Source organism: Rattus norvegicus, chromosome 20, assembly GCF_021556685.1.
Source record: "Rattus norvegicus strain SHRSP/BbbUtx chromosome 20, alternate assembly SHRSP_T2T, whole genome shotgun sequence".
In the NCBI taxonomy this organism is placed as follows: Eukaryota; Metazoa; Chordata; class Mammalia; order Rodentia; family Muridae; genus Rattus; species Rattus norvegicus.
Window position 1 is genome coordinate 33,282,010 of NC_141553.1, and position 27,948 is coordinate 33,309,957.

The following is a 27,948-nucleotide window of genomic DNA, read 5'->3' on the forward strand; positions in this document are numbered from 1 at the left end:
AGTGATTCCCCCTGAAGTCCTCTTATTGTTGAGGATAGCTTTAGCTATCCTGGGTTTTTTGTTATTCCAGATGAATTTGCAAATTGTTCTGTCTAACTCTTTGAAGAATTGGATTGGTATTTTGATGGGGATTGCATTGAATCTGTAAATTGCTTTTGGTAAAATGGCCATTTTTACTATATTAATCCTGCCAATCCATGAGCATGGGAGATCTTTCCATCTTCTGAGGTCTTCTTCAATTTCTTTCTTCAGAGTCTTGAAGTTCTTATTGTACAGATCTTTTACTTGCTTGGTTAAAGTCACACCGAGGTACTTTATATTATTTGGGTCTATTATGAAGGGTGTCGTTTCCCTAATTTCTTTCTCGGCTTGTTTCTCTTTTGTATAGAGGAAGGCTACTGATTTATTAGAGTTAATTTTATACCCAGCCACTTTGCTGAAGTTGTTTATCAGCTTTAGTAGTTCTCTGGTGGAACTTTTGGGATCACTTAAATATACTATCATGTCATCTGCAAATAGTGATATTTTGACCTCTTCTTTTCCGATCTGTAGCCCCTTGATCTCCTTTTGTTGTCTGATTGCTCTGGCTAGAACTTCAAGAACTATATTGAATAAGTAGGGAGAGAGTGGGCAGCCTTGTCTAGTCCCTGATTTTAGTGGGATTGCTTCAAGTTTCTCTCCATTTAGTTTAATGTTAGCAACTGGTTTGCTGTATATGGCTTTTACTATGTTCAGGTATGGGCCTTGAATTCCTATTCTTTCCAGGACTTTTATCATGAAGGGGTGTTGAATTTTGTCAAATGCTTTCTCAGCATCTAATGAAATGATCATGTGGTTCTGTTCTTTCAGTTTGTTTATATAATGGATCACGTTGATGGTTTTCCGTATATTAAACCATCCCTGCATGCCTGGGATGAAGCCTACTTGATCATGGTGGATGATTGTTTTGATGTGCTCTTGAATTCGGTTTGCCAGAATTTTATTGAGTATTTTTGCGTCGATATTCATAAGGGAAATTGGTCTGAAGTTCTCTTTCTTTGTTGTGTCTTTGTGTGGTTTAGGTATAAGAGTAATTGTGGCTTCGTAGAAGGAATTCGGTAGGGCTCCATCTGTTTCAATTTTGTGGAATAGTTTGGATAATATTGGTATGAGGTCTTCTATGAAGGTTTGATAGAATTCTGCACTAAACCCGTCTGGACCTGGACTCTTTTTGGTTGGGAGACTTTTAATGACTGCTTCTATTTCCTTAGGAGTTATGGGGTTGTTTAACTGGTTTATCTGTTCCTGATTTAACTTCGATACCTGGTATCTGTCTAGGAAATTGTCCATTTCCTGAAGATTTTCAAATTTTGTTGAATATAGGTTTTTATAGTAAGATCTGATGATTTTTTGAATTTCCTCTGAATCTGTAGTTATGTCTCCCTTTTCATTTCTGATTTTGTTAATTTGGACGCACTCTCTGTGTCCTCTCGTTAGTCTGGCTAAGGGTTTATCTATCTTGTTGATTTTCTCAAAGAACCAACTTTTGGTTCTGTTGATTCTTTCTATGGTCCTTTTTGTTTCTACTTGGTTGATTTCAGCTCTGAGTTTGATTATTTCCTGCCTTCTGCTCCTCCTGGGTGTATTTGCTTCTTTTTGTTCTAGAGCTTTTAGGTGTGCTGTCAAGCTGCTGACATATGCTCTTTCCTGTTTCTTTCTGCAGGCACTCAGCGCTATGAGTTTTCCTCTTAGCACAGCTTTCATTGTGTCCCATAAGTTTGAGTATGTTGTATCTTCATTTTCATTAAATTCTAAAAAGTTTTTAATTTCTTTCTTTATTTCTTCCTTGACCAGGTTATCATTGAGTAGAGCATTGTTCAATTTCCAAGTATATGTGGGCATTCTTCCCTTATTGTTATTGAAGACCAGTTTTAGGCCGTGGTGGTCCGATAGCACGCATGGGATTATTTCTATCTTTCTGTACCTGTTGAGGCCCGTTTTTTGACCAATTATATGGTCAATTTTGGAGAAAGTACCATGAGGAGCTGAGAAGAAGGTATATCCTTTTGCTTTAGGATAGAATGTTCTATAAATATCCGTTAAGTCCATTTGGCTCATGACTTCTCTTAGTCTGTCTACATCACTGTTTAATTTCTGTTTCCATGATCTGTCCATTGATGAGAGTGGGGTGTTGAAATCTCCCACTATTATTGTGTGAGGTGCAATGTGTGTTTTGAGCTTTAGTAGGGTTTCTTTTACGTATGTAGGTGCCCTTGTATTTGGGGCATAGATATTTAGGATTGAGAGTTCATCTTGGTGGATTTTTCCTTTGATGAATATGAAGTGTCCTTCCTTATCTTTTTTGATGACTTTTAGTTGGAAATTGATTTTATTTGATATTAGAATGGCTACTCCAGCTTGCTTCTTCTGACCATTTGCTTGGAAAGTTGTTTTCCAGCCTTTCACTCTGAGGTAGTGTCTGTCTTTGTCTCTGAGGTGTGTTTCCTGTAGGCAGCAGAATGCAGGGTCCTCGTTGCGTATCCAGTTTGTTAATCTATGTCTTTTTATTGGGGAGTTGAGGCCATTGATATTGAGAGATATTAAGGAATAGTGATTATTGTTTCCCTTTATATTCATATTTGGATGTGAGGTTATGTTTGTGTGCTTTCATTCTCTTTGTTTTGTTGCCAAGACGATTAGTTTCTTGCTCCTTCTAGGGTATAGCTTGCCTCCTTATGGTGGGCTTTACCATTTATTATCCTTTGTAGTGCTGGATTTGTAGAAAGATATTGTGTAAATTTGGTTTTGTCATGGAATATCTTGGTTTCTCCATCAATGTTAATTGCGAGTTTTGCTGGATACAGTAACCTGGGCTGGCATTTGTGTTCTCTTAGGGTCTGTATGACATCAGTCCAGGATCTTCTGGCCTTCATAGTTTCTGGCGAGAAGTCTGGTGTGATTCTGATAGGTCTCCCTTTATATGTTACTTGACCTTTTTCCCTTACTGCTTTTAATATTCTTTCTTTATTTTGTGCGTTTGGTGTTTTGACAATTATGTGACGGGAGGTGTTTCTTTTCTGGTCCAATCTATTTGGAGTTCTGTAGGCTTCTTGTATGTCTATGGGTATCTCTTTTTTTAGGTTAGGGAAGTTTTCTTCTATGATTTTGTTGAAGATATTTACTGGTCCTTTGAGCTGGGAGTCTTCACTCTCTTCTATACCTATTATCCTTAGGTTTGATCTTCTCATTGAGTCCTGGATTTCCTGTATGTTTTGGACCAGTAGCTTTTTCCGCTTTACATTATCTTTGACAGTTGAGTCAATGATTTCTATGGAATCTTCTGCTCCTGAGATTCTCTCTTCCATCTCTTGCATTCTGTTGGTGAAGCTTGTATCTACAGCTCCTTGTCTCTTCTTTTGGTTTTCTATATCCAGGGTTGTTTCCATGTGTTCTTTCTTGATTGCTTCTATTTCCATTTTTAATTCCTTCAACTGTTTGATTGTGTTTTCCTGGAATTCTTTCAGGGATTTTTGCGATTCCTCTCTGTAGGCTTCTACTTGTTTATTAATGTTTTCCTGTGTTTCCCTAAGTGTGTTCATGTCTTTCTTGAAGTCCTCCAGCATCATGATCAAATATGATTTTGAAACTAGATCTTGCTTTTCTGGTGTGTTTGGATATTCCATGTTTGTTTTGGTGGGAGAATTGGGCTCCGATGATGCATTGTAGTCTTGGTTTCTGTTGCTTGGGTTCCTGCGCTTGCCTCTCGCCATCAGATTATCTCTAGTGTTACTTTGTTCTGCTATTTCTGACAGTGGCTAGACTGTCCTATAAGCCTGTGTGTCAGGAGTGCTGTAGACCTGTTTTCCTCTCTTTCAGTCAGTTATGGGGACAGAGTGTTCTGCTTTCGGGTGTGTAGTTTTTCCTCTCTATAGGTCTTCAGCTGTTCCTGTGGGCCTGTGTCTTGAGTTCACCAGGCAGCTTTCTTGCAGCAGAAAATTTGGTCTTACCTGTGGTCCTGAGGCTCAAGTACGCTCGTGGGGTGCTGCCCAGGGGCTCTCTGCAGCGGCAGCAACCAGGAAGACCTGTGCCGCCCCTTCCGGGAGCTTCAGTGCACCAGGGTTCCAGATGGTCTTTGGCTTTTTCCTCTGGCGTCCGAGATGTGTGTGCAGGGAGCAGTCTCTTCTGGTTTCCCAGGCTTGTCTGCCTCTCTGAAGGTTTAGCTCTCCCTCCCACGGGATTTGGGTGCAGAGAACTGTTTATCAGGTCTGTTTCCTTCAGGGTCCGGGGGTGTCTCCGGCAGGGATCCTGCCGCTCCTGGGCCCTCCCCCACGGGAGCCCAGAGGCCTTATACAGTTTCCTCTTGGGCCAGGGATGTGGGCAGGGGTGAGCAGTGTTGGTGGTCTCTTCCGCTCTGCAGCCTCAGGAGTGCCCACCTGACCAGGCGGTTGGGTCTCTCTCTCACCGGGTCTGGGAGCAGAGAGCTGCTGCGGGCCGGGATCCGCGGGTGTGGGACTTCCGGTAAACACAGAACGTGCCCGGTCTTAGAGAAATTCTGCTTCCGTGTGTCCCAAGCTCACCAGGCAGCTTTCTTGCAGCAGAAAATTTGGTCTTACCTGTGGTCCCGAGGCTCAGGTTCGCTCGTGGGGTGCTGCCCAGGGGCTCTCTGCAGCGGCAGCAACCAGGAAGACCTGTGCCGCCCCTTCCGGGAACTTCAGTGCACCAGGGTTCCAGATGGTCTTTGGCTTTTTCCTCTGGCGTCCGAGATGTGTGTGCAGGGAGCAGTCTCTTCTGGTTTCCCAGGCTTGTCTGCCTCTCTGAAGGTTTAGCTCTCCCTCCCACGGGATTTGGGTGCAGAGAACTGTTTATCCGGTCTGTTTCTTTCAGGTTCCGGCGGTGTCTCAGGCGCAGAAGTCCTGCCGCTCCTGGGCCCTCCCCCACGGGAGCCCAGAGGCCTTATACAGTTTCCTCTTGGGCCAGGGATGTGGGCAGGGGTGAGCAGTGTTGGTGGTCTCTTCCGCTCTGCAGCCTCAGGAGTGCCCACCTGACCAGGCGGTTGGGTCTCTCTCTCACCGGGTCTGGGAGCAGAGAGCTGCTGCGGGCCGGGATCCGCGGGTGTGGGACTTCCCACGACTGTTTTCTTAAAGGGGCTGCCCACTTCCCACTGGGAGTTTGACCATGCTCCAATGAGTATATGGGACTTGATCAATTTTTTGTTGTTGTAGTTGTTTTGTTTTCTTTTTGGTGGGGAGGAGTGCATGGGTGTGAAGATGGACCTGGGAGGAACGGGAAGTGAGTGTGTGAAATGGGTGCCGTGTATAAAATGTCAAATAATTAATAAAAAATACTGTGTTGGAGAAAAAAAATCTGAAAAGGTCAAATAAAAACATCTATAGATCACCTACGACACCTCCTGCCCCCCCAGATTTTCAGGGGAAGTATTAATGCTACATACTTTATAAGAATTATTCTAGTTTTTGTTTCCTCACAGAATAACAAAAACAACGGACTGCCATAATTATCCAGAGTTTTTAGTGTAAGGTAACATGAAGGGAAAGACTGTGACTAAGTTTCTGTCAGTTGGTGGACACCTAGTTTCTGAGAAAGGCAGGGCATTGTCCCAAGGTTAACTGCCTGGGAATAAAAAGCCATGTATGGCCAGAAGCCCAAGCAGTCTAGATTATCCATGTTTCTGGTTGTGTAGTGAAATGGTTTCCAAAATAGAAGTTTGGATATGGAAAAATACTTTTCCTTTGACAATTTTTTTGTTTGTTTCAGGGAATTTTATATATGTAAGAACAACTGGGGGTGGATAATACATAAATAAAATGAGGATGGAAATTAGGAATTCTTTCCTATTCTTTGTCTAAAAGAACATCCTCTGAGGAACTCTACTGATTGTTCAGTTTTCTGTTAGCTGAATGCAGGACAATGAGGACACTGCAGGACACTTTGGTGTGTGTGTGTGTGTGTGTGTGTGTGTCTACATTTTAGTTACTGAAATATTCTATGGTATGACCCACATTGATTCAGAGTGTTTGGGACTCTGAGTATTGTAGACATGCTAGGTAAAATGTGGCAATATTTATTTTATTGTTCTTCTCTTTACAATGTCTGCATGCAGACATTGTACAGCATCCTCTCCAGATGCATAGGGGATTATGTATGTAGGCATGCCTGTTAGTGCACCATCTCAAGTACTTGGTGCCTCCTCTGTAGACTTCGAGTGCAGGAGGGATGACTGCAATCACTATGTGTTTCCAAGGTAATAGCTTTATTTGGAGTATTTGGATGATTTTTATAATTATGAATATTTTGTGGCATCTTCAGTACTATCTTGGCAAAAAGTAAGATTGGTCGAATGAACTCAATAATTCAGTCTTTGAAAAACAAAATTATGCTTCTATGAAGTCAAATGTTGTTTCCTTACTCTGGTCTTTATACAAATGCATGTAGTTAGGTCCACACAACATCATTCTGTCAGAAACAGAGGTTTCTCTACTCCGGTGCCATTGTGCTCAGATCATTGTGACCATCAGAATGACCAATGGAAGCTGGATATCACAGCAATAAGAAGAAGGCTTCTGCCCTTATTCACTGGCTAGTGGTGGTGGGGACCAAATTAATCAAGAATTGTGTTACAGTAAAAGAATAATTATATAAGTTTATATAAATGAGACCTGGCTGGAAAAGAGCCACTAGCTTCCAAGCAAGAGGCATAAGACTAGAGGAGAATCCTCGCAATCATAATAGTTAAGCAAGAACAGGAATCATCTAGGCCAAGTCTGATACAGAGGAGTACACCCATAATCCTAGAGTCCAGGAGACAGAGGCAGTGGGATCTTCAGCTTGAGACCAGCAAGTCTAAACACATAACAAGGCTCTGTCTAAAAAACAAAACAAGATTAAAAAAATAAAGGAAAAGATTTACTCAGGCAATGCAGAAATAGAGAGCAAGTGAGTGTATTACACTGAGGAAACAAAGAGATTAATAGACTGGAGGACACTGGGGCATGGACCTGAAAGAAATCCCCTATTGGATCCTAGATGAGAAAAGAGCTGGGAGGAGACAGGAGAGGAGAGGAGAGGAGAAGAGAGAGGAGGAGAGGGGAGGGGAGGGAAGGGGAGGGGGGAAGAGGAGAGGAGAGGGGAGGGGAGGGGAGGGGAGGGGGAGAGGGGGGAAGGGGAGGGGGGGAGAGGAGAGGGGAGGGGAGGGGAGGGGAGGGGGAGAGGGGGGGAGGGGAGGGGGGAGGGGAGGGGAGGGGAGGGGAGGGGAGGAGAGGAGTGGTAGTGCACCAAAGTCCGAAGACGGAAGAAGAGGCCAAAAGAGAGGGCAGGGAAGGAACAAGGTCATGTAGTGAGTACAAACAACACGTAGGTTCTGGGCAGACTGCTTGGCGGGAGGTGACCAGTAAACAGCGAAGAAGAGTAGAGAAAGTACATTGGTGAGGGATCCAAAAACAAAATTATTATATATATAATTATTCATTATTAAATATAATATACTATATATTATATATGTGTGTATGCATGTATATATATATTTGTGTGTATATATCATATATATGTAAGTATATATATATGTATATGAGAATGTTATGAAACAAAATACTTTGTTGCCAACTAAAAACTTAGTATTTGTAAAAAGGTGTAGCTAGGTCAGGACAGATTTTATTGTGGAGCACACTAAGGAACTTGCCCTTTGGGCTTAGAAGTGTGACGAGCTGGTGACATAAGGCTTCTTTCAGACAGAGCATGGTTTCTCCCAGACCTTAGTGGTTGAGCTTTCATGAAAAAACATGAAGAGTAGGCACAGGGTCATGTGACTTCAAGCTGCTATATGTATGTAGGTGGGCCAAGGATAGAAAAAAATGCTTGAGCTAATAATCACTCATGAACTGATTTTTCTGTAGAATGTGACTTTGGAGATGAGTAGATTGGTATCTAGATGTTCCTTCCCTGTATCAAATAAAGCTTTACGAAAACTTCATATTTAGTTTAAGGATTTACATTAAGTATTTGTGCATTCTATATTAAAATTATACTCCAGAGAGTTTGATAGACTGTTGATTGCCTTTAAGAATCATAGCTAGAGGGTCTGGGGATTTAGCTCAGTGGTAGAGCGCTTGCCTAGGAAGCGCAAGGCCCTGGGTTCGGTCCCCAGCTCCGAAAAAAAGAACCAAAAAAAAAAAAAAAGAATCATAGCTAGATAATTATTCTAAATTTATTTGTCTTAGAGAAATGTTAGTTTTTTATTCTTTTACTCATCACTATTGTTCTTACTCACTGTTGGGCTAGCCTTATTGACAGCCTTGCACTAGGCTATGGCTCGGGATGTCACTGAATTACTGAGTAGCTTTGTAATATATAATTTAGCACGTGGTACTTGTGTTCTATACTTTAGAAGGTAAATGAAAGAACTTTCCAAATGCCTTCACTAGAAGGAAGACAAGTTAATAATAAATACAATCTTACACTTCACCACATAATCCTCACCATTCAAGACCCAGGATTCTAGCACTGTGAAAATATAGCTAGTATGATACTCCAGAAACCATGAAGCAAAGATATGTTCAATTATTTTGGCAGTTTAAAATGACAGTGTTTAAAATTTAGAGGTTAAAAGGATGATGGGACAGCCTTGATGGTTTGGCCTCTGGTGAGCATTGAGCATTGTGTCAGGAGCCTCCAAAAACAAGCACTTAGTGGCTTGAACCCAGGGTGAAGGTGAGGTGGATGAGACACTGGAGCCCGCCTTCCCTATCAAGAGTAAACCCTCAGTGACCCTACAGTCTCACTCAAGGCCCATCACCCCCTACAGATCTGCAGTACCTGTCGGTTCCACTGCCTAGGCAACCAAGTCTTCATATCTAGACTGCGGGAGATGCTTAGCACCAAACCATAGCACTGGATGCAGAAAGCATTTACAGATAGAATACTCTTTGCAGCAATTCATGTCAGTTAGGAATGGATCATATGTAGAAAAGATCAGTCCTACAGGGTCCATGTCAAGATCTCAGGGGTGAGCTGAATTACCAAATGTAGCTGCTGTGTAAAGAGTATGACCCAGAATATATGAGTAAGTTGTTGTTTGCCCTATGAGGGATGCTGATGCTCAAATGTCATTCTCTCACATTTTCTTTTCTAAGTCAGCAGTGTTTCACAGTGGTGTCCACGAAACACGGGTCATGCTCTGGGTTTGCCAGGCAGTTTCACATAAATGGGCATCGAAGTTATATGCATCAATATCGTGCACTGATTTCATCTTGCAAAGAAATTTTATCTCGTTAGGAAATGTGGAAACAAAAGATTTCTTTTAAGGACTCTGACCACACTAACATGTGGCAAATTCCAGAAATTTTAGGAAATAGTAACCCAGTTATGAAATTCTTTGGCTTCCTGCCATTCCACAGAGAGAAGGCATGCCTTTATGGATTCTTAAGACGGGTAGAGCATAAATGAGTATGAATCGATTGTATTGTGTGAAAAGGAAGAATGCAAAACTTCTGTATAGACCTAGACTAGAGCTCAGGTCAGTGCAGATATGAATAAAACACAGCCAATTAACTCTGATGTCTAGGAAGTACAGTGGTTTTTCTTATCCTCCAAAACCTTTATATATAAAAATATTATTATGACTTTAACATTGGGGCCATTAAGTAAATGGCCTTCCTGTCTTCTTAACACAATTAATTATGTTTCATAATATTTTACTTTCAGTTTTCACTTCTATCTATGTGTTTACATTACCAATTATAATTATAGTGAGTGTTCAATTTAATAATTATTTTTGCTTACTATTCTAGGGGTAGCATTTTTCTTATGTTTGGTTTTTTTTTCAAGGCTAGCTGGGAACTCTCAATCCTACTGCCTCTGACAAGCAAAATATGGGATTGCAGGAGATTGTACCCATCACTCCTGGATCCTTTATTTTATAATGTTTATATTCATAATTCAAATATCTAGATCATATCCTCTTGGATAGACCCTCAAGATTTTATATGAAAGTTCATTTTATATGTTTTTATTATGTGTTTTATAGGTGTTTAAGGTAATAGGCACCTCCACGAACCTGTTAGTTTGGCTTGAAAAAGTTCTAAAGATAAATTTTGTCTTGAGTGGGTCAATGAGGAAGAGTAGTACTCTTATGATCTAGAAACATATTGCCACATGTGTTCCAAGGAAAGAAAGCCCAGTTATTACAGCACTGTCATCATCAACATCTCTGGGTTAAGCTACATGGATGCCATTAAGAAATTTTGTTGTTTTAAAATAGGATAAGTGGTCTTTTATTCTCACTGGAATGTGTACTAGAATGTCATTACTAAGGCTGACGATATCTGGGTTTCTTTGCACGAAATTGTAGTAAGTCTTTTGGATTCTCAATATTTTTTTAATCCCCACAACTTTGTAGTTGGCTAGCAAAGGAGCAAGGCTGTGGACAGAAGTCCGAACTGCTTTGGAAACAATGGGGCTTTCAGAGAGAGGGGCGTCTGGGAACAGAATTTATTTCATTGTGTTGAGATGATATAATAGACATTCTCTTGAATGCCTGTCCATTGCAGGGGTGAAAATAGAAAGCAAACTCTTTTAGTCATATATCACAATGCAATTTTTGAATCCTCGAGAGATGCGATTTGAATGACTGGTTGAAATGTCTTACTTTGGGATAACACATGAAGGTTGTTTTCCATCAGGGAATTTAATTCTCTGCACGTGACTCAGGTACAATCTGGGATCAAAGAAAGAAAATTATTTTTTTTAGGGCCTTACACTGAATAGATGCCATAGACCTGGCACAGGTCCCCATGTGCCTGTGATAGTTCACATTTCATGTCACCTCATTCTTTCTCTGACACTGTTTCACCCTCCTGTGTCAGAGCTGATGGGCAGGTAGTAGGTTTGACATTTTTCTTCTACTGATAAGAGAAGCCTGCTGTTAGGTAGATTGCGTGAATTTCATTTCCTGTTCTTTACAACCATTGAAGAACATGTTTGAATACTGAGAGAGTAGGAATTAAGATCTAGTCTAACTACTAATGGGCAGTACCATATTAGCTCTTGACTATGTGTCAAATACCTGCCCACCCCTGATTGCAGCTCTGTGTTCCAGTACTCTGTCCTCCCCCTCCTGATCCCTTCTACTCCGATCCCCACATCCACAACTGTCTAGTTATCCCTCTGACCCTGTTCACCCAAAATGTATTCTATTTTCCCTTCTCAATGAGAAGGAGTCTAATATTAACATGGTATTTTTTTATTTTATTACATTTATATTCCAATCAACACAAATAATAAAAACATTTGGTTATTTTGTGAAATACATACCTCAATCCAGTAAGCTTTTGGAACTATTTCCATTTTGGTGGCAAATCTTGGTATCAGGAGAAGCCTGAGCCAAAGACTTCAGATGGTTAAGATCTGATGAAAATGCGATTCACAGCCAAAGACAACTGTGACAAAACTTAGACAAGCATGAGTTAAAAACTGTTTGGACAAGGCCACTGGCTCCTTGGCCATCAACTGGCAGCACCAGGACAAACCGAAACTACTGGAATGTACCATATACAAGTTGGGTTGCATCACTTTGCAAACTTTGGCTCAACTTTGGCTCACACACAGGCATCAATCAGCACTGGAGACACAGTCATGAAGGCCAACTTCTGTGGCTTCCAGAAGAAGAGAAGTTGATGTGGCCTTTCTTCTGGGATGGCTCAATTCTTTCTGTCAGGTTTATCCTTGGTATTATCTGTGACATTCAAAAACCTCAAATCCTGATTGCCTATGTAATTTGGTTACTTGTTTAAGTCCTTATTTCTGTCTGAGTTCTTTACCCAAATGGGAAGGACTTTAAAGGCAGCACTTGGAAAAAAAGAAGGAGGAACACATCTGCCTTGCTTCACACATTCCAAACAATATGAAAATGAGTGCCAGCAAATGGCAGAAAATCAGTCTAGAGATAGAGTCAAACACACAGATATGCCGTACTAGCCTAAGGGCCAGGAGGGTGCTAGAGCAATTTTAAAAGTGATAGCTTTTCATTATCCCAGCTACTGCTAAATTAATAAGACACAGTAGATTATTATATTTACTTAATCAAGCATTGCAACACAGCAACTGAGTAGTATTAATGTATTTTAATCCTATAAGATTATCTGGCTACTTCCCAGTCAAAAGTTCACTACTAATCTGCCTCTCTTTGCTCCAGGTGTGTTGTCATGGAATCTCTGGACCCTCAAAGCAAATCCTCTCTTCCTTCCCCTCTCTCCCCCTCCTCCGGCTATAATCAGAATTCCAATTCTATTCTTTTTTTTTTTTTGCTCAGCCATTGGCTGATTAGCTTTTATTGACAAATCAGAGAATAGATGGGGAGCAACATTTACACAACATTGAAGCAGGAGACTCAATAAGATTACAATGCCATGTCCAAATTGCAATCAGATATGGGACATGGAAATCAGCATTTTAATAACAAAAGAATAATATTTACACTGTGCAGAATAACACTATACCTACAGGAAGGGGGTAGAAAGGAAGCAGACAGTGCGAGAATGAGAACAACTTCAAAGCCTGGCAGCAGCTACTAAACATTCCTAAGTTGCTGATGAAAGGCGTATCTATAAGGTGCCTATGTTGACCTCTGGCTGGCCTTAGTCATCTCACACAATGCTAGGCAGAAGAGATCTCTCTCTCCTGAGAATATTGAGAGTGTTTCCTTGGAGAACATTGGTCCTCATAAGAATGAGGACCAACAAGGACTGCCTTCTTGAGGATGCCTTATCCACTGACTGATGCTTATGTCTCCAACACAATATAGAGTGTTTCTCCTAAGTCCAACCCCAAACCTCAGGACTTGCCATCACTAGATTAATAAGATGAGGGCTTCATCTAGTTTCCAAGTAGGCAAGTTGAGAGGAAAGGAGAATGTAAAGGTGACTCCAGGACTGTCCATAGGAGAGGTCTAAGGGAGTTTTACTCCAGATACAAGGAACAGAGTTATGGTGACATGTATGAGCTCTGATGTATTTACTCATTAAACCTGGTCTGGTCAGTGTCTGGCAGGAGGACAGAGAGAGACAGAAGGAGGGTAGAGTAATCAGGGTTCTCTAAAGAAACAGAACTAATAGAAATGTATATACATTTATACCTATATATGTTTTTATATACATATACGTATATAGATACAATTCATATACATATAATCACACACACATATATACATATATGTATATAGATACAATTCATATAATCACACACACATATATATATATAATCATGCACCCATATATAATCATACATATTTATATTTATATGAAGTTAGTAGAGTAGCTTACAGGGTGTTGTCTGGTACAGTGAATGTCTCCTCCATACCTAAAGGTCAAGAGTCTGATAATTGTTCAGGCCATGAAACGGGATGTCTCAGCATTTCTAATCAAAAATACCCTAACAGGCATGCCCAGGTTTTAGTTGATTCCAGATGTAATGAAATGGACAACCAATGGTAGAGGCCTTTAAACATGGCGGAGCTCCAGTGTTCTTTGCCTGTGGTTAGCATTTCAGGGTCACAGTTGTTATTTGTCTTACCTGTCTGTCTTTGCATTCGTTATTGTTTTGAGATACGTGCTTGTAACTCAGACAGGCTTTTAAATTTCTATGTCACTAAAGCTGGCCTAGACTTCTAATTCTCCTGCCTCTACCTCCCAAGTGCTGAGATTATAGGCATGCACCAATATTCAGGAGCAAAGGGCTTACACCTGTTCTGAGTAATGAATCTATCAACAAGATTCTGGAACTACTGGAAAGTCAATTGTCCACAAAACATTCCCAATGTGTTTGTGCCTCCTCAAACATTGCTTAGTTAGTAGTCATCATTTTTCTTAACTTTTTTCCCTCTAGCATATATTGTTTTCAGGTTTAGTTTATTTTCAGACTGTCCTTAGATTAAAATATAGGATCAAAATATAACTTCAATTTTTATATCATTCTTAAAATAATTTCCCTTCCTTTAACTATAACGTCTTTATTCTAGTTTCATTTCTGTTGTAAAATATTCAGACAAAAATCAATTTAGGCAAGACAGAAATTATTTTACCTTCTAATTCCAGGTTACATCCAGTCAGGGTGGAAGGAACCAAAGTTCCTCAAAAGGAAGCTGGTCACTTTCACAGTCAAGACTAGAGAGTAAATGAGTGAATCAATCATTTCCATTGGCTTGTCTGCTTGTACTCAGCTCAATTACTTCTCTCCTTGGTAGTTCAAGACCCCCTGCCTAATGAATGGTGACACCCACAGTGGGCTGGGTCTTTATCAATGAATTAAAATTATCTCCTGCAAGCATGCCTACAGGCCAACCTGACATAATATAGACAGATACTTGGTAATACTTTATTCCTGGATGATAATGGTTTGGGTCAAGTTGATATTGAAGCTGATTATCACAACCATGTTAATTAATCAGTAGGGTTTCTTCTAGGAAATAAATCCAGATTTTAATATGGATAGATTGAAAGATTTCTTAAAAGCAATGCTAGTCTCATGACACCTAACATTTCAGATAAAGAAAACATTAAGAAAAGACATTTTGATATTTGAATTCAAATGAGCACAGGTTCCTGGAAGGAGGCAGTATTTTTTTTTCTTTATACATTTGGCTTAGCACCCTGAAACTATGACTATTAAGCCAGAACGGAGTCAATATTTCAGAACCGAGTGACTCTTTCAGTTTCTCCTATCAAACCTGATCATACTCTCTCAAGCAGACAAAATAACTATCACAATGTATGGTGAGATTGATGCTGGCCAGTCCGGTTCAGTGAACCTGAGAACAGGTGAAGAAGAGAAAAAATGATGTTATTTGTACAAAGACTTCTTGTAGGAATTTCCTTGAGCTCCATGGTCATTATCTTGGTATCAAAAGCTCATATAGAAGGTCTTTAGGTTGTACCTGCTTTACATTTTGAAAATGAATACTAAGAGTATTAAGAGTGTCCTAACACTGGGAGTGTTAAGAGCAGCTTGTCCTGTTTTGATGATTAGATAATCTTGCTTCTCAGTAACAGTGACCAAGAGAACTTAGTCCATAGCTATCAATAGCTCTTTAGAGAGAACAATCAAACAAGCATAGAAGCAGGGAGTGTTCTGGTCCCAGGTGAGTTCTCATATGAATTAGGTGAGGAGGAGAAAATCGCATATGGGAGCCACTACCTCCACCTATATGCAGTTAAGCTGTGGACCCGATGAAAAGGCCCTCTCTAAGGTTGACTGTCACACCAGCCATTGAGGAGGTGCAAGTGAAATTAAGCAGAGTTAGTCCGATTAGTGCTTACTGCACTGCTGAACCAATGTCATTCTAGAAATGTTTACCTCTCTCAAAAGCCTTAACTCTAATGACATTAGATGGAGTTGCTGCCTGGGTATGACATCCAACTATTTGGACAGGTACACTCTTTCTCCAACCCGTGAGAGTTCTCTCAGTTGTTCCACATAGAAGAAAGGATACTATAGGAATGCTAAGCTTAACCATAAGCACTACCAGACTCTTGCAGATGAGTTACATGGAGAAGTCTCAGGAACCTACATAGAACAGCCTCTAGGAAAGTGGAGTTAAATGGAAAAATTTCCTCCTTCCCAATTTGATGAGACTGATCTGCTAAATAGAGTTTGTCTTAAAGGCTCATTTCAGCAAGCGTGGCTTTGAAATGCACCTGGAGGTTGCCATGGAAAAAGTAGAATCTTGACGTGTCAAAAACTTATGGAAAGTAAAGAGTATGCATGGAGTTCAGTGGCTGTGTGGGCTATGGTTCTTAGGAAACGAACACTGAACTCTTCACAGGAAAACCATTGGGAAATGGGAATGGCTGGGTAGCAGAAAAGGAAGACAGTTGGGGTGTGAAACTCTGTCATTTAGAGAGAGGAAGTTTGTAGAAGACACTCTACTTTGCTAAATGTATAGAAGCGTGTAGATCCAAAGAACACTGAGATATTTAGGAGAGTGAAAGATGGGGTTGTGTGTCAGTAAGTGGTGGGTCTCTATTTAGAACTGAGCAAGGGCGTCAATACGCTCTGCTGTGTGTCATTAGGTGATGTGCCTGTTTAGGCCAAGAACATAAGGACTCGTTGCTGTCATGGAGTGGCAGGCTGGCACAGGAGAGCAGTTCTCTGAGATACAGAAAGAAATACGACTTTAATTCTTCTGTTTATTTTATCTTTGCCATAACTCAAAAATATGTGTGATGTATTGGCATAGTTTTTTATACATGCAGAGTATGGATACCTATGTGGGTGTGTGAAGGTTCATATTCCACTTTTGCTATTTTTATGCAATGTGGCAAAAATCCAGAATATTTAAGATTCAGAATCGGCCTACCTTCTATCAATAATTCTGGTTATGTTGTCAAAATTTTACCCTCATAAACCAGAGGCCCAAAGAACTGGCTTGTTTCATAACCTAGGCTCAAGATTCCTAGTCTTCTCTTGTTTCTAAACATCTGTTTTTCAGGTATTTTACCCTATTATTCCTTTGAAAGGTGCTACTACTCTGTATGCATTCCCATGTATAACCTAGAGATTTCTTTTTAAGAGAAGAAGGGTACTTATAAGTCAAGTTGAAGTGCATAATTCTTCATGGCATTATTTTTTCCAAAGTGACATCGTAATGACCAAGTCTTTCTTTTTTAAGGTTTATTTTTAGTTATATGCATATTCGTACATGCTCTTCATGGCTATGTACATACGTAGCATAGTGCCATCCCAGGCCACATGAGAGCAGTGGGTCCACTGGAGTGGTTACAGGCCGTTCTGAGCCACCTGATGGGGGGCTGGCAGCTGAGCTTTTATCTTCCTGCAAGAACAGCAGGTACTCTTAACCGTTGAGCCAGCCCTGTAAATGGTTGTTTCTATTATAAAATCTCTAAGAAGTTTGAAATAGTCAGCTTATTAAAAGTGCTATTTGTCTTGATAATCATGTTTTTTCTAATAAAGCCACACTTTGCTGTGTTTCTACTGGATTCTGATATTACAAGGTGTAATTGAAAAAGGAAAGTTCCTAAGATAGAATGCAATTCTTCCTCTATAATAAGATGAGCTTTAATTTGGTTTCAATGCAGTGATAAGTATAATGAAAGCCCCAACTTCAGACCATGGATTCTGGAGAAGTCCGCTGTCCACAGCAAGAGGCAATTCATAACCTTTTCAAGATATAACAAAATATTTCACTTCTCTCTGAAATTATTTGTGGGGCTTTAAAAATTTTCTCTGGTACTAGAGCATGTCACAAAGTCATCTCAAAGGAATGGTTTTGTTGTAGCTCATCATTCTGAGTAATTTAATTAGCGACTCAGGATGTGGCAAGTCATGCACTACAATATTTAATCACCATGTCCAGTAGAAATGCCTTCTACATATTTGAATAACCTCTCAATTTCACCAGAGTGAAATGGAAAATCTTCTTAGCTACTTTCTTTGTGAACACTGGACTCATTTATAAGAAAACTAAGAGTTACATAATATTTAGGACAGTGATCACTTAAGAGAATCATATATATATTAATATATTATATATAATACATAATATAAGACAATCAATAATATTAATAATATATAATAAATCTATTTATTAATATCAATATGATATATTGTATAATATATAATATAATCACATATACATATATGTATATATCATATATCATACACACACACATATATACACACACACACACACACACACATATATATGTATATATATATATATATATATATATATATAAAATGATAGCTTCTCATCTTCACCTAATTTATTCCTGGAAAATACCAAGAAGATGACTAGCAAGAGAATATATTTTAAGAATAATGTATTATGTTTGGTGTGCTCTCACCAAACGTTCAGAAAATGTTATTGATACTATTTTATTTTTTCAGGGACTTATCCTTTTCTAAGTCCAATTGGAACCTTAAGTGTTTTACAGTAAATTTAGAAGTGTAGAAATCCTACCCCCACCCATGATTTCAGGATCGTTAACAAATGAGAAAGGAGCCATGGAAATTCATGTACTGACTTAAAAAACTCCAGCTGGAAACGAAGCTCGGCGTTCTACTGTAGACACAGAAGTTTGAGGCAAACAATTTCAAAGCTCTACCACATACTCAAAGCAAGAAATTTTCCCTTGGTAAGCAGACTGCCACTGACACTGACTGATGGCATCCTATTAACCAAATGGTACTATTGCTTCAGAAAGATGAGAGAAAAAATGCGTCATTTAAAAACACTTATTGTGTTTATAAACCATGAGAATAGCTGGATATTAAAAAAAGCATTGTTAATGCCCTTAAGTAGCTTGTACTCTGAAGGGAGGAGCTAAGTCTATAATTACAGATAATGGTATATGCTTAAGAGAAAAATAAATTATAGCAATCAAGCCAGAGAAAAAACAAACAGAAAAACCATGCATTTTAGCTTTAGATGTGAGATTGCAGAGGCCCTCTTTCTCCTAGTCACGAAATGGTTCTACCTATAGGCAGCCATAAATGGGCAATGGTATCTGCGTCATTGCCTTATCTCGAGGATTATTATATGGGAGTTACAGGGCTGGGGATGTAGCTCTGAGGTAGAGGACTTGACTAACATGTATGAGTCTCTGGGTTCAGTCCCAGCACTGAACAAAAACAGAGGCGTTATAAAATGCCTAGTGGGTACTTGACCAATGATACTGATTATCAGGACACCTACCTACACTAAGAATTCTATGCTTTTACATAGTATGGGTGTAGTTAAGGGGCTTTCAAACGAGCTTATCCACACATAATGAATCCTTATTTGCTGTTGTTACTGTTAGCTGTCTTGTGAATTTACTGGAAGACATTTACAGACCCCCAGATATTAAATTCCTCTGATAAGATATTGCATCTTTTACAAATGAAGGAGAGTTAAAGGACACAATAGGGCATGAGTGAACAAATTGTAGAAAAGCTGAGTTTTGCGAAATACGATGACATTCTGTATTTTGCAGAGTTGACGCGAAGATATTGAAAAAGACAGATGCAGTATGATGGCTAGCGTGTGTTCATTCATGTTATTTTCATGAGGTCAGTACTGCTTCATGAGGCCCAAGGAAACTGAGCAGTCTGTCCATGTTTGCCCTGGGACCAAGACACAGAATCAGTTGGAAAACACGGTGTGCTCCTTAAAGCTCATGCTGCCATACTGTGCCCTGCTGTTGACTTCATTCGTTCCTTTTTCCTTTCCTTCATGTCTCATAAAATCTTTGTGTCTTAGAATCCCCAGTACACCGAACTTCTGTATAAACTTACCAGCTCAGGACAAGTAACAATTACAGCTCAAATGTCTTCCCATCGCATGGAGAACATAAAAGGAGCAGAACAGACCGTTCATCCCCTAGAGAGACCGGAGGCCACCACCGTGGACATGAAATTGCTTTCCGCATGCATCAATTGAAATGGCCTCCACGCAGCAATTAGATTTAATGAAGGGAAGCCGCTGATACCAAGGCGGGCTGCCAGACCTTCTGTTGGTTATTTTTAGAGGAAATAGATTGTACAACCTGTTTGGCCCCTATTCCTGTCTCCCTAAAATTGCTTTCTCTTGATGGATTTTGCTTCTTTCTCTGAATTAGAAAGCAAGAACGAACTCCTGAAGATTGTTTGCTTGATGGCTTCAAACAAACGCTATTATCAAAAAGGAAAAAAGAAAAACAAGACATGAGATAGTTCTTAGATCAAGTATAAAGAGATGTGTAGAGACAATATGCATATATATATATATATCTCCATATGCACATTTGTGTGTATGCGATTATTCTATTTTTATATGTAGTTCCTTAAATATATGATTTGGTTGTCATATTTTAGCATCATCTATAATTAGATTATAGCTATATTCATATTCTACTCCGTCACTTCGTGTTTAGAAACAGGGCGTAGAAGTAAAGAATCCATACACAAAGCATTCAGGATCAATTGTTTGATTCTGCATCTCAGTATATAATCTAACACATTCTGAAACATTCTGTAGTTCAGGCCTTCCTCAAACTCATGATCCTCTTGTCTCAGACTTCTGAGTACTGGGGTTACAGCAATACATCAGCCCTTCCGACATTTATAATGGTGTCGTGTTGTGTTGTCTGTGCTTTGTGGTGCTAGGTGATATTTGGCCTAGGCCAGCACCAAAAACACTAACATCTTAGCTACACGCCAATACAACAATGAATGCGTAATAATATGTAGCAAGGGATAAGTTACCTGGCCTGACACTTTCTCTGTACCCATGTGGATCTTGAAGTTGTCATTTCCCTGCCTCAGTTTCTCATATATATCTGTGTCCCTAAGCTGAGACATGACCGTTTTAATTTATAGATAGTGGAACTATTGACAATTATTTTTGCTTCATAACCTGACGTATACAGTCATAGATCCTAAGTCCAAAACCTGTACCGTAAGAGTCATCACACTTTTCAAGACCCCTAGAGTTTCTCAGGCAGCCGGTTTTTTGGATAAGTGGTTCCTGAACAGTTCTGTGCCTCTGTGCAGGTGGCTGACTGAAGGACGATTGGAAGTCAAGAGTGAATGAACCAATTTGCACTTTTGTAGTCCTAACACTTCCACAGAGAACGCCTCTGGAAGGATGTCTCCTACTCCCATTCCATTCTGCTAGAGAACTAGAGCACCTTGAAATTTTAGGCCTAATATTATTTGAACAACTAATAAAATTCTGAATTTGTGTCCTAAGCTTTATGTCACCCCAAGGAATTTGTTGTGTTTTCCATTGCGCCTAACTCGTTATTTATCTGCAGCTGTGTGTTTCTCTTTCTCTTTGTAAATGTTAAGAACTGCATTCCGATGTGTTTTCATTCCCCTTGGTGCTTTGGACTTACTGGCTACTCTGTGTAGATGTGATAACTGAATTACCCATGGCTCAAGAAGGCAATGGAATGTTCTGTTTCTAATTAAAATATCAGAGAATGATCACACAGCTAATCTTAGCAGTTTGAGATGGAATCCATGAGGAAGGCTGACACAGATGTCTGAATTAGCTGACTTTATAGTCAGGAAGAATCCTAAATCATTGCATGGTCTTTCACTAGACCATGTATTAAGGTATAGACGGACAGGAGTCAGATTTGTAACCATTGTCTGCCTGGATTAGTGTTGAATGTGATCATGCCAAACACCTTAGAAAAATCTAAGAAGGATAACAGTCTGCTTTTGGCCATGTTAGTACAGGACAATAAGCTAAGAAATATGAACTCCAATTTCAATAACCTATAACCTACTTTCTGTAGAAACTGAGGCACACAGGTAAACTGGGCTGAAATAATTATTGGCTTCATTTTCTATAAACATCTTTTCTTTTCTGGTCACTAGTAGTTGACAGATTTATCTTTCACTGTGTTGCTTAAGTCATGGATTATCCCGAACCAAAGCAGTGTCTGAATATGAATTTGGAAGGTAAAAAAAAAAATGAAAGTATTGTTACTGAGCAAAGGCCTAACCCGTTCTTTGAGGGAAGATTGTAAAACCTGGCTGGAAGTTTTTCAGCTAATTAGATTAAATGGAGATCCATTATTATAAATTCAGATAAATGCTATCAAAATTAGGTGAAGATATGTTATTATAATTTTATATTTGATCTGCTAAATAAATCAGTTGGTCTATTCTTTTTTTGCATAATTTTAAAAGTAAAAAAATAATTGCTTGTGTAATTGGAATATTTTTTCATACATATAATCTTATATCTCTGACCAAATACTTCATTTACAGTCCAAAACCAAGCAATTAGACCATATAGATTTCCATTTGGGTCTATCATATAAAGTAGTGGTTATCGTATCCTTTGGACATCTGGGTTAGTCCATCGGAGGTCCTTAAAAGTCACGCCCTAGTGCATGAAGATTTGGATGGTGTTTCTGAATTTGCTTTTAAGAAGTGTCATTTGAGACATCTTTAAACTATCACAGACACTGGAAATACTATTTTGTAACTTACGTCTAGGGAGATACTTTGTTGAAAGTGAGGTTTGACTTGTTATGTCTTGTCTTGTCTCCTTCTTTAGTTCAGGCTGCCTTAAAGCTGCTACTCTTCTTCCCTCAGCCTCCCAAATTCTGGGACTGCACCACTACACCCAGTACCAGTATTTGCCTTGTTTCTAATCACTAAATGACTCCAATTGAGGTAAAATATTCAACTCTTAGCAGGCTCATGTAGCAGATCTTCGTTACTCAATGTCAGGAGTACATCTAAGGAAAGGCAAGATGAATGTGTGTTCAGAAGTTATGTTAAACTGAAAAAGTGAAGAATTGGAAATGAGAAGGTAGAAACAGGGGAATGTCGTTCAGGATTTAACAAGTCTCAGTTTCTTTGGCTTTGTTTGTTCTCCATGCTTGGGTTTCAGATTCAGAGGAGAGGGTCTGTAGTTGACATTTCTCCTCAGCTCCCCCAGAATACTGAGGCTGGTGAAATCATAGGTGTGTGTTGAAAAGGGGCTAGAAAACAGAGTTAAGAGTATAATCAGGTTTCTTCTAGCAAAATAGGCAGCAGAAGCTGAAGGGATAGCCAGCACGGAAGGACAGACAGACGTATCATCTCAGCTTTTCATTCTACCTTCTTCGCATCAGTGAGGACAGTATTACTTTCCAAAGGACAATGTAGTCCCGAGTTGTGTCAAATACTTATGTATCCTAATGTATCCCGAAAAGGAGCAGGGCAATTGTCATATACTGACCCAGGACAGACACTAAAGATGACCTCTAGAATTATTAATATTCCTTCTGTTACAAAATGCCATCTATATATACTACACACATGGATACACAGTCAGAAGTCTGTATCCAAACTTTAAAAATCCATGGATTCAACTAACCACAGATTGAAAATATCTGGAAAACAAAAATTCATTTACATTAGGCATATAAAGTTGTTTTACCTGTCATTTGCAGACAACACAGCAGCTATTTCCGTAGGATTTGTGTTGTATCCCATGCTGTAGGTAGCCTGGAGATAATTTAAAGTATAGTGGGACCGTACAGATTAAATGAAAATTCTGCACTATTTTGTATAGAGAAATTTGATCATGTGGCTTAAGTATTTAGAGATGTGTTTTAATTAGATGCAAGGGAGGACTGTGCTATATAATCAATAAAACATCAGTGAACATAGGCAGGTTCATGCTGTGTAGATAGACGTATGTACACACCCACACACATACACACACACACACACATACACACACACACACACACACACACACCCATAGGCAGCAATAAACTAATGTTGCATTGAGTCTGGGGGACCATGGAGTTCAGAGTAAGAAGATAGCTTTGGCTGGCAAATGAACATTTAGAAAGTTTTCTCGACAGGCAGAAAGAAAGGAGACCAAGACAGTGAAACTCAGGGCTGGAGAAGTAGCTTAATTGCTGATATGTTTGCTTTGCCAATAAAATGACCTGAGTTCAATTTCTAAACTCACAATAAAAAAAAAATAGCCAGGTTTGGCTATGTGTGCTTGTAATGCCAGCTCTGAGGAGGAGGAATACAAGTGTGTCCTTGGGTTCGTGGTCCAACAGATTCATCTTTTAGGGGAGTTGTATGCCAGTGAGAGAGCCTATCTCTTTAAAAGGTGTAAAGGTACCTGAAGGGTAATAATGGCAGATGCTCTCTGCCTCTGTATGCACATGGATACACACGCAACTACACAGACACACATGCACATACAAAATCACACAAATAACCAATTAAACATTGAGAAAATATTTTTTATCTTAAAATGTTTCTTTTTTTATTTCAGATTTTGCATTCCTATACTTTTAACCTAGGGTAGGTATCAGTCAGGATTCTTCAGAGAGACGGAAGAAATAAGAGGACAGGAGAGACAAATGAGTATGGGAAGTGGGATTTATCAAGGCAGTTGGCTGATGGGATTATAGAGGACAAAATAACCACAAAAAGCTGTTTGCAAGGTGGAGACCCAGAAAAGCTGGTGATGTGCCTAACTCCAAGTGTGGAAAGCTCAGAGTCAGGGAGCAACTGGCGCAATTCTAGATAGAGTCAGGATTCTGGAGAACCCAGAGTTCTGAGGCCTAAGGACAGGAGAAGGGGAATGCCCTGCTCCTGGCGAGAGTGACAGTGTCTTTACTCCACTCTGCCCAGGCCCATACATGCATGCGGTTTTCAGATCTTCCCTAGCCAGCCTGCTGGGTTAGTCTCTTGGAGAAACATTCCTGAAATCTCTCTCATAAACAAAATTTGCCCAGTCCTCTCTGTACCCCTTTGCCTAATCAAGATGACACTGGAAATCAGCTGTCAGAGAGAATAAATACAGCCGTTCCTATGAATGTTAGACCCCTACAAGAGGAAATCCATTTCTTCCCTCTGAGGAAGAGAAGCCAAGAGAGGTATCCTCTGTCACCAACTTGCAGCCAGAGCTGCAGACCATCCATCACTCTTTCCTCTTTCCAAGGTGATCTTTACTACTGGAAACTTCTAGTAGCATTTTTCCTATTTCTAGGCATAAGGAAAAGTGAGGGAGATGAAATTTATTGTAGGAGAATTTGTTGTCTTATTATATCCCTCAGGATGATTGGAGAAAGCTATGTAATGCACCATTGGTCTGTCCCTTATTCTCTAGGCACCAATTGTGTGTCAGGAATTCCCCAGTAGCATCTCATTCACATCTTATAGCAAGCTTATCATCAGCTTATAAAAACAAACTTTAGTTAGGAAGTTTAATTAGAAAGGAATCATAGAGCCACTGAACAGAAAAACAAATCCTCACCATTTTCTTAGATTTCTGAATAACATTTAAGTTTAAAAGTATAGCAATTAGAAGAAAAAATATTAACAATGCATACAGTCCATAGCAAAAGCCCTTGAGATTCATTACATATTCAAGAACTGTTTTTGGGTCCCTGTATCAGGCTGAGACAGTTGAAGAAGACTGTTTAAAATGATGATAGAAAATTGTTTCCCTTTAATAAAATTGTCATTCTTACAGATGGAACGGATATGGACTATACTTTACTCATAATCATTTGTCCTTGAAGTCAATTCATGTTTATGGGTAGAAATTAACCGTTCTATGGACACTCTTCTGTTGGTCCCTTTTGGGGGACTAATTCTCCATTATGTCAAGGCCATGTTAAATTCTCAGTTCAAATTGAAATTCTTCCCATCCTCTTTACAGTCTGTCTTGGGAATCAATGTTTTTTATTCTTTTCGTCTGAACACCAAGTTGACTTGAGTAGGAGAGACAAAAGAAGTCAGACATCTTGTTTAATACATTTTTAGACAAGCTCTTTCCCCCTATAAATCATCTAGAATCAATCCAAAGATATAAGATGCTCTACTAAAATTCCCTAGGCTAGCAAGAGCTGTTTGTTCTGAAGCTCTATCTTGCCAGTCAACTTTGACAGCTATATGAGACCCACTCATAAATAAAGAAGATTGTCATAGCACTGATTTGTAAGCCTTTTCTCTGGCTTTTTTAACTAATATCTAGTTATTAACGTATTTTCTGCAACAGGAATAATTGAGCTTATTTACCAGTTCTGAATAATTGAGAAAGTATAGTTTACTTCGTGTTGAGTACTTAGAAATGAACTCTGTTGTGTCTGAAGGAACGAAGACTTCCAGTACAGGGCAAGTGAGATTAATTTATGCAGGAATTTTAATTAAGGTAACCTAATGTATTATGCAGCAAGGGTTAAGGGAATCTAATGGAGAATGACAAAATCTAAATTGTATCTACCTCCAGATAGAGAAAAAAGCCAAAAATTTCAAGGCAATAGCAATGAACACTAAATCTTATCAAGCGAGTTTTATTTCCAAGTGGCATTTATGTTACTTCTGTGGTGCAGAAGGTATAAGAACATAAATCTTGCATTAAGAAGCTGAAATCTACTCTTTTAAATGACGGTGAATTTGATGTTCTTCCATAGGGGCTTGGCACAGGAACTCTACCTGCCCTGTAGAGAAGTATATGTGTATGAGCTATATGTACCTGTATGTACTGAACACAGACATGCATTTATCTTGGTCATTATAATACTACAATTCCTTCCTATTTCACCTCCGCCCACCTGCTAACATGTATCCCTGCTTCCCAAGTTATGATTTAAATGTGATAGATGTTTCTTCTAGTAGCTAACTCCATTTCTCTAAATAACACAACTTCCTTGCTATTACCATTTTGGACAAATTTAAAGATATTCAAACTTCTTGTTGAGAGGAGACAAGACTTCTTATCGTAGTCCAATTTCAATGTCCCAGACTCAGAATGCAGTGGTATTACCAGATATACTGCAGATGCTGAACTAATGTGAACTAAAGTGGAGTTGCTAATCTGTAATGGTGACCGATGAGGGATGCATGCCAATAGCTTAGTCTGCTATTGGAATATGATGAGCCCTCAGTAAGTCCTTAGAATTATTACCTTAAGGTAGCCATCCATCAACTATAGTGCTTTAAGAATTAATAAATGACTACACTACTAACTACATGTTTAGATAAACTTAGTAAAACAATTATAGAATTTGCCACATTTAATTATGTAACCTAACATGCGAGTGAGTGTAAGTGAAACATTATGTAATCAAATGGATACATGTTAATATTGTTAACAATATTTGAAAGTATTTCCCGCTTTTATTGTTTAAGTAATGATTAATATATTTAATGTATTTTAACATGTGGGTGTACAATGTATTTTAAGAATGTCACTTACTCCCTATGGACTTACCTAGTATAAGCCAAATTCCTTTTTTACTTGTTAAACAGCTCCACACATTTAAAATATGTATATTAGTGCAACAAAATAGTTGATTATATTGAAATTTAGGAGAAGTATGGTCAATATTTATTGTTCTGATGTCAGCAAATCCAGAGAGAATCTGCCATCAAAGGTGAAATACTTCCTGCCTATTATATAAATCTGATTAATTTAGTTTCCCCCTGCACCAGTATTCAGTTTGTCCTTCGCTGCAGCGAGCACACTTCCTAGGATGTAAATAGCATTGCACCAAAAGTTGTGAAAATTGCATTCTATTCCCACCTCTACTGCCGACTGTCAGTGTGTCCTTTCTCTTCCTTGAAATGTGTCAAGTGTTACATCATAAGAGGCTGTTACGCTTTATTCACATTCATTATCGTTGTCCCATGCTATCATGAGGTGACAAAGGTGGGAGGAATCTGGTTTTCCGGTGCACTGCTGGGCAGAAATGTTACTAGATGGTGCTTCTTGGGCCTGATGCCAGGGTTTCTCTGCAAATCCCGTGTCTGTACCTGACCTAAAAATTTTAATGAATGCAGTCTGGGGAAGTGATGCTCTGTCTTAGAATGTGTGTTTGCTTGGGGAGATTTTTAGCTCTATAAACTAATTTAGTTAAGTTACTCTGTTTGGAGTTCTTCCTGAACCTACCATTGGAATCTTGTCTATGTTGGTTAGAATGTAAATGGGCTCAGAGCACTTCTCACTCTAATCCTACATTTCTTTGTCAAGCATGTTTATTTTCTTCAGTGATGCTAAGTTAATAACAATGCAGGAAAAGCTTCAACCTACGTAAAATTGGAAGCTAGTGTTATTTCTAAAAGAAAACTTTTATCAGTTCTATGTTGGCAGCTTGTAGCAGTATTAAATATTCCATCAGATACTGTCTGCGGTCATACTTTTTTCTTGTAGAAGTATTTAAAAACTATAAGCATAGATGTACTGAGTTTAATTTGAAACTTAAGATGACAAATATTATAATTAATTCACAAATAGCAGGTAAATGCCTATCAATATAATAGTTGAAGCTGTGTTTGTACTTTTGTTTGTAGATCAGTCTTTGAGTTGCAGGGTACACTGTTCACTAATGCAGTGTTTAATCTTGTAAACGGCCTGTTAGACTTTGGAGCTGATGTTAACATATGTATCAGTATGCACAGAGTTATAATTTTTGTTTGTGTATGAGAATAACAATTTTGTCT

The 27,948-nt window shown here is 39.1% G+C and overlaps 1 protein-coding gene and 1 long non-coding RNA gene across 2 annotated transcripts in view; one reads left to right on the top strand and one right to left on the bottom strand.

Annotated features, from left to right (window-relative positions):
• The window catches only part of Slc35f1 (solute carrier family 35, member F1), a 395,235-nt gene that overhangs the window by 145,452 nt on the left and 221,835 nt on the right, over positions 1-27,948 (top strand).
• The window catches only part of LOC147998645 (uncharacterized), a 41,550-nt gene continuing 24,071 nt past the window's right edge, over positions 10,470-27,948 (bottom strand). The window contains exon 4 of the long non-coding RNA XR_015645216.1: positions 10,470-10,708. This is a non-coding gene — a long non-coding RNA (uncharacterized LOC147998645). The remainder of the gene's footprint in view (positions 10,709-27,948) is intronic.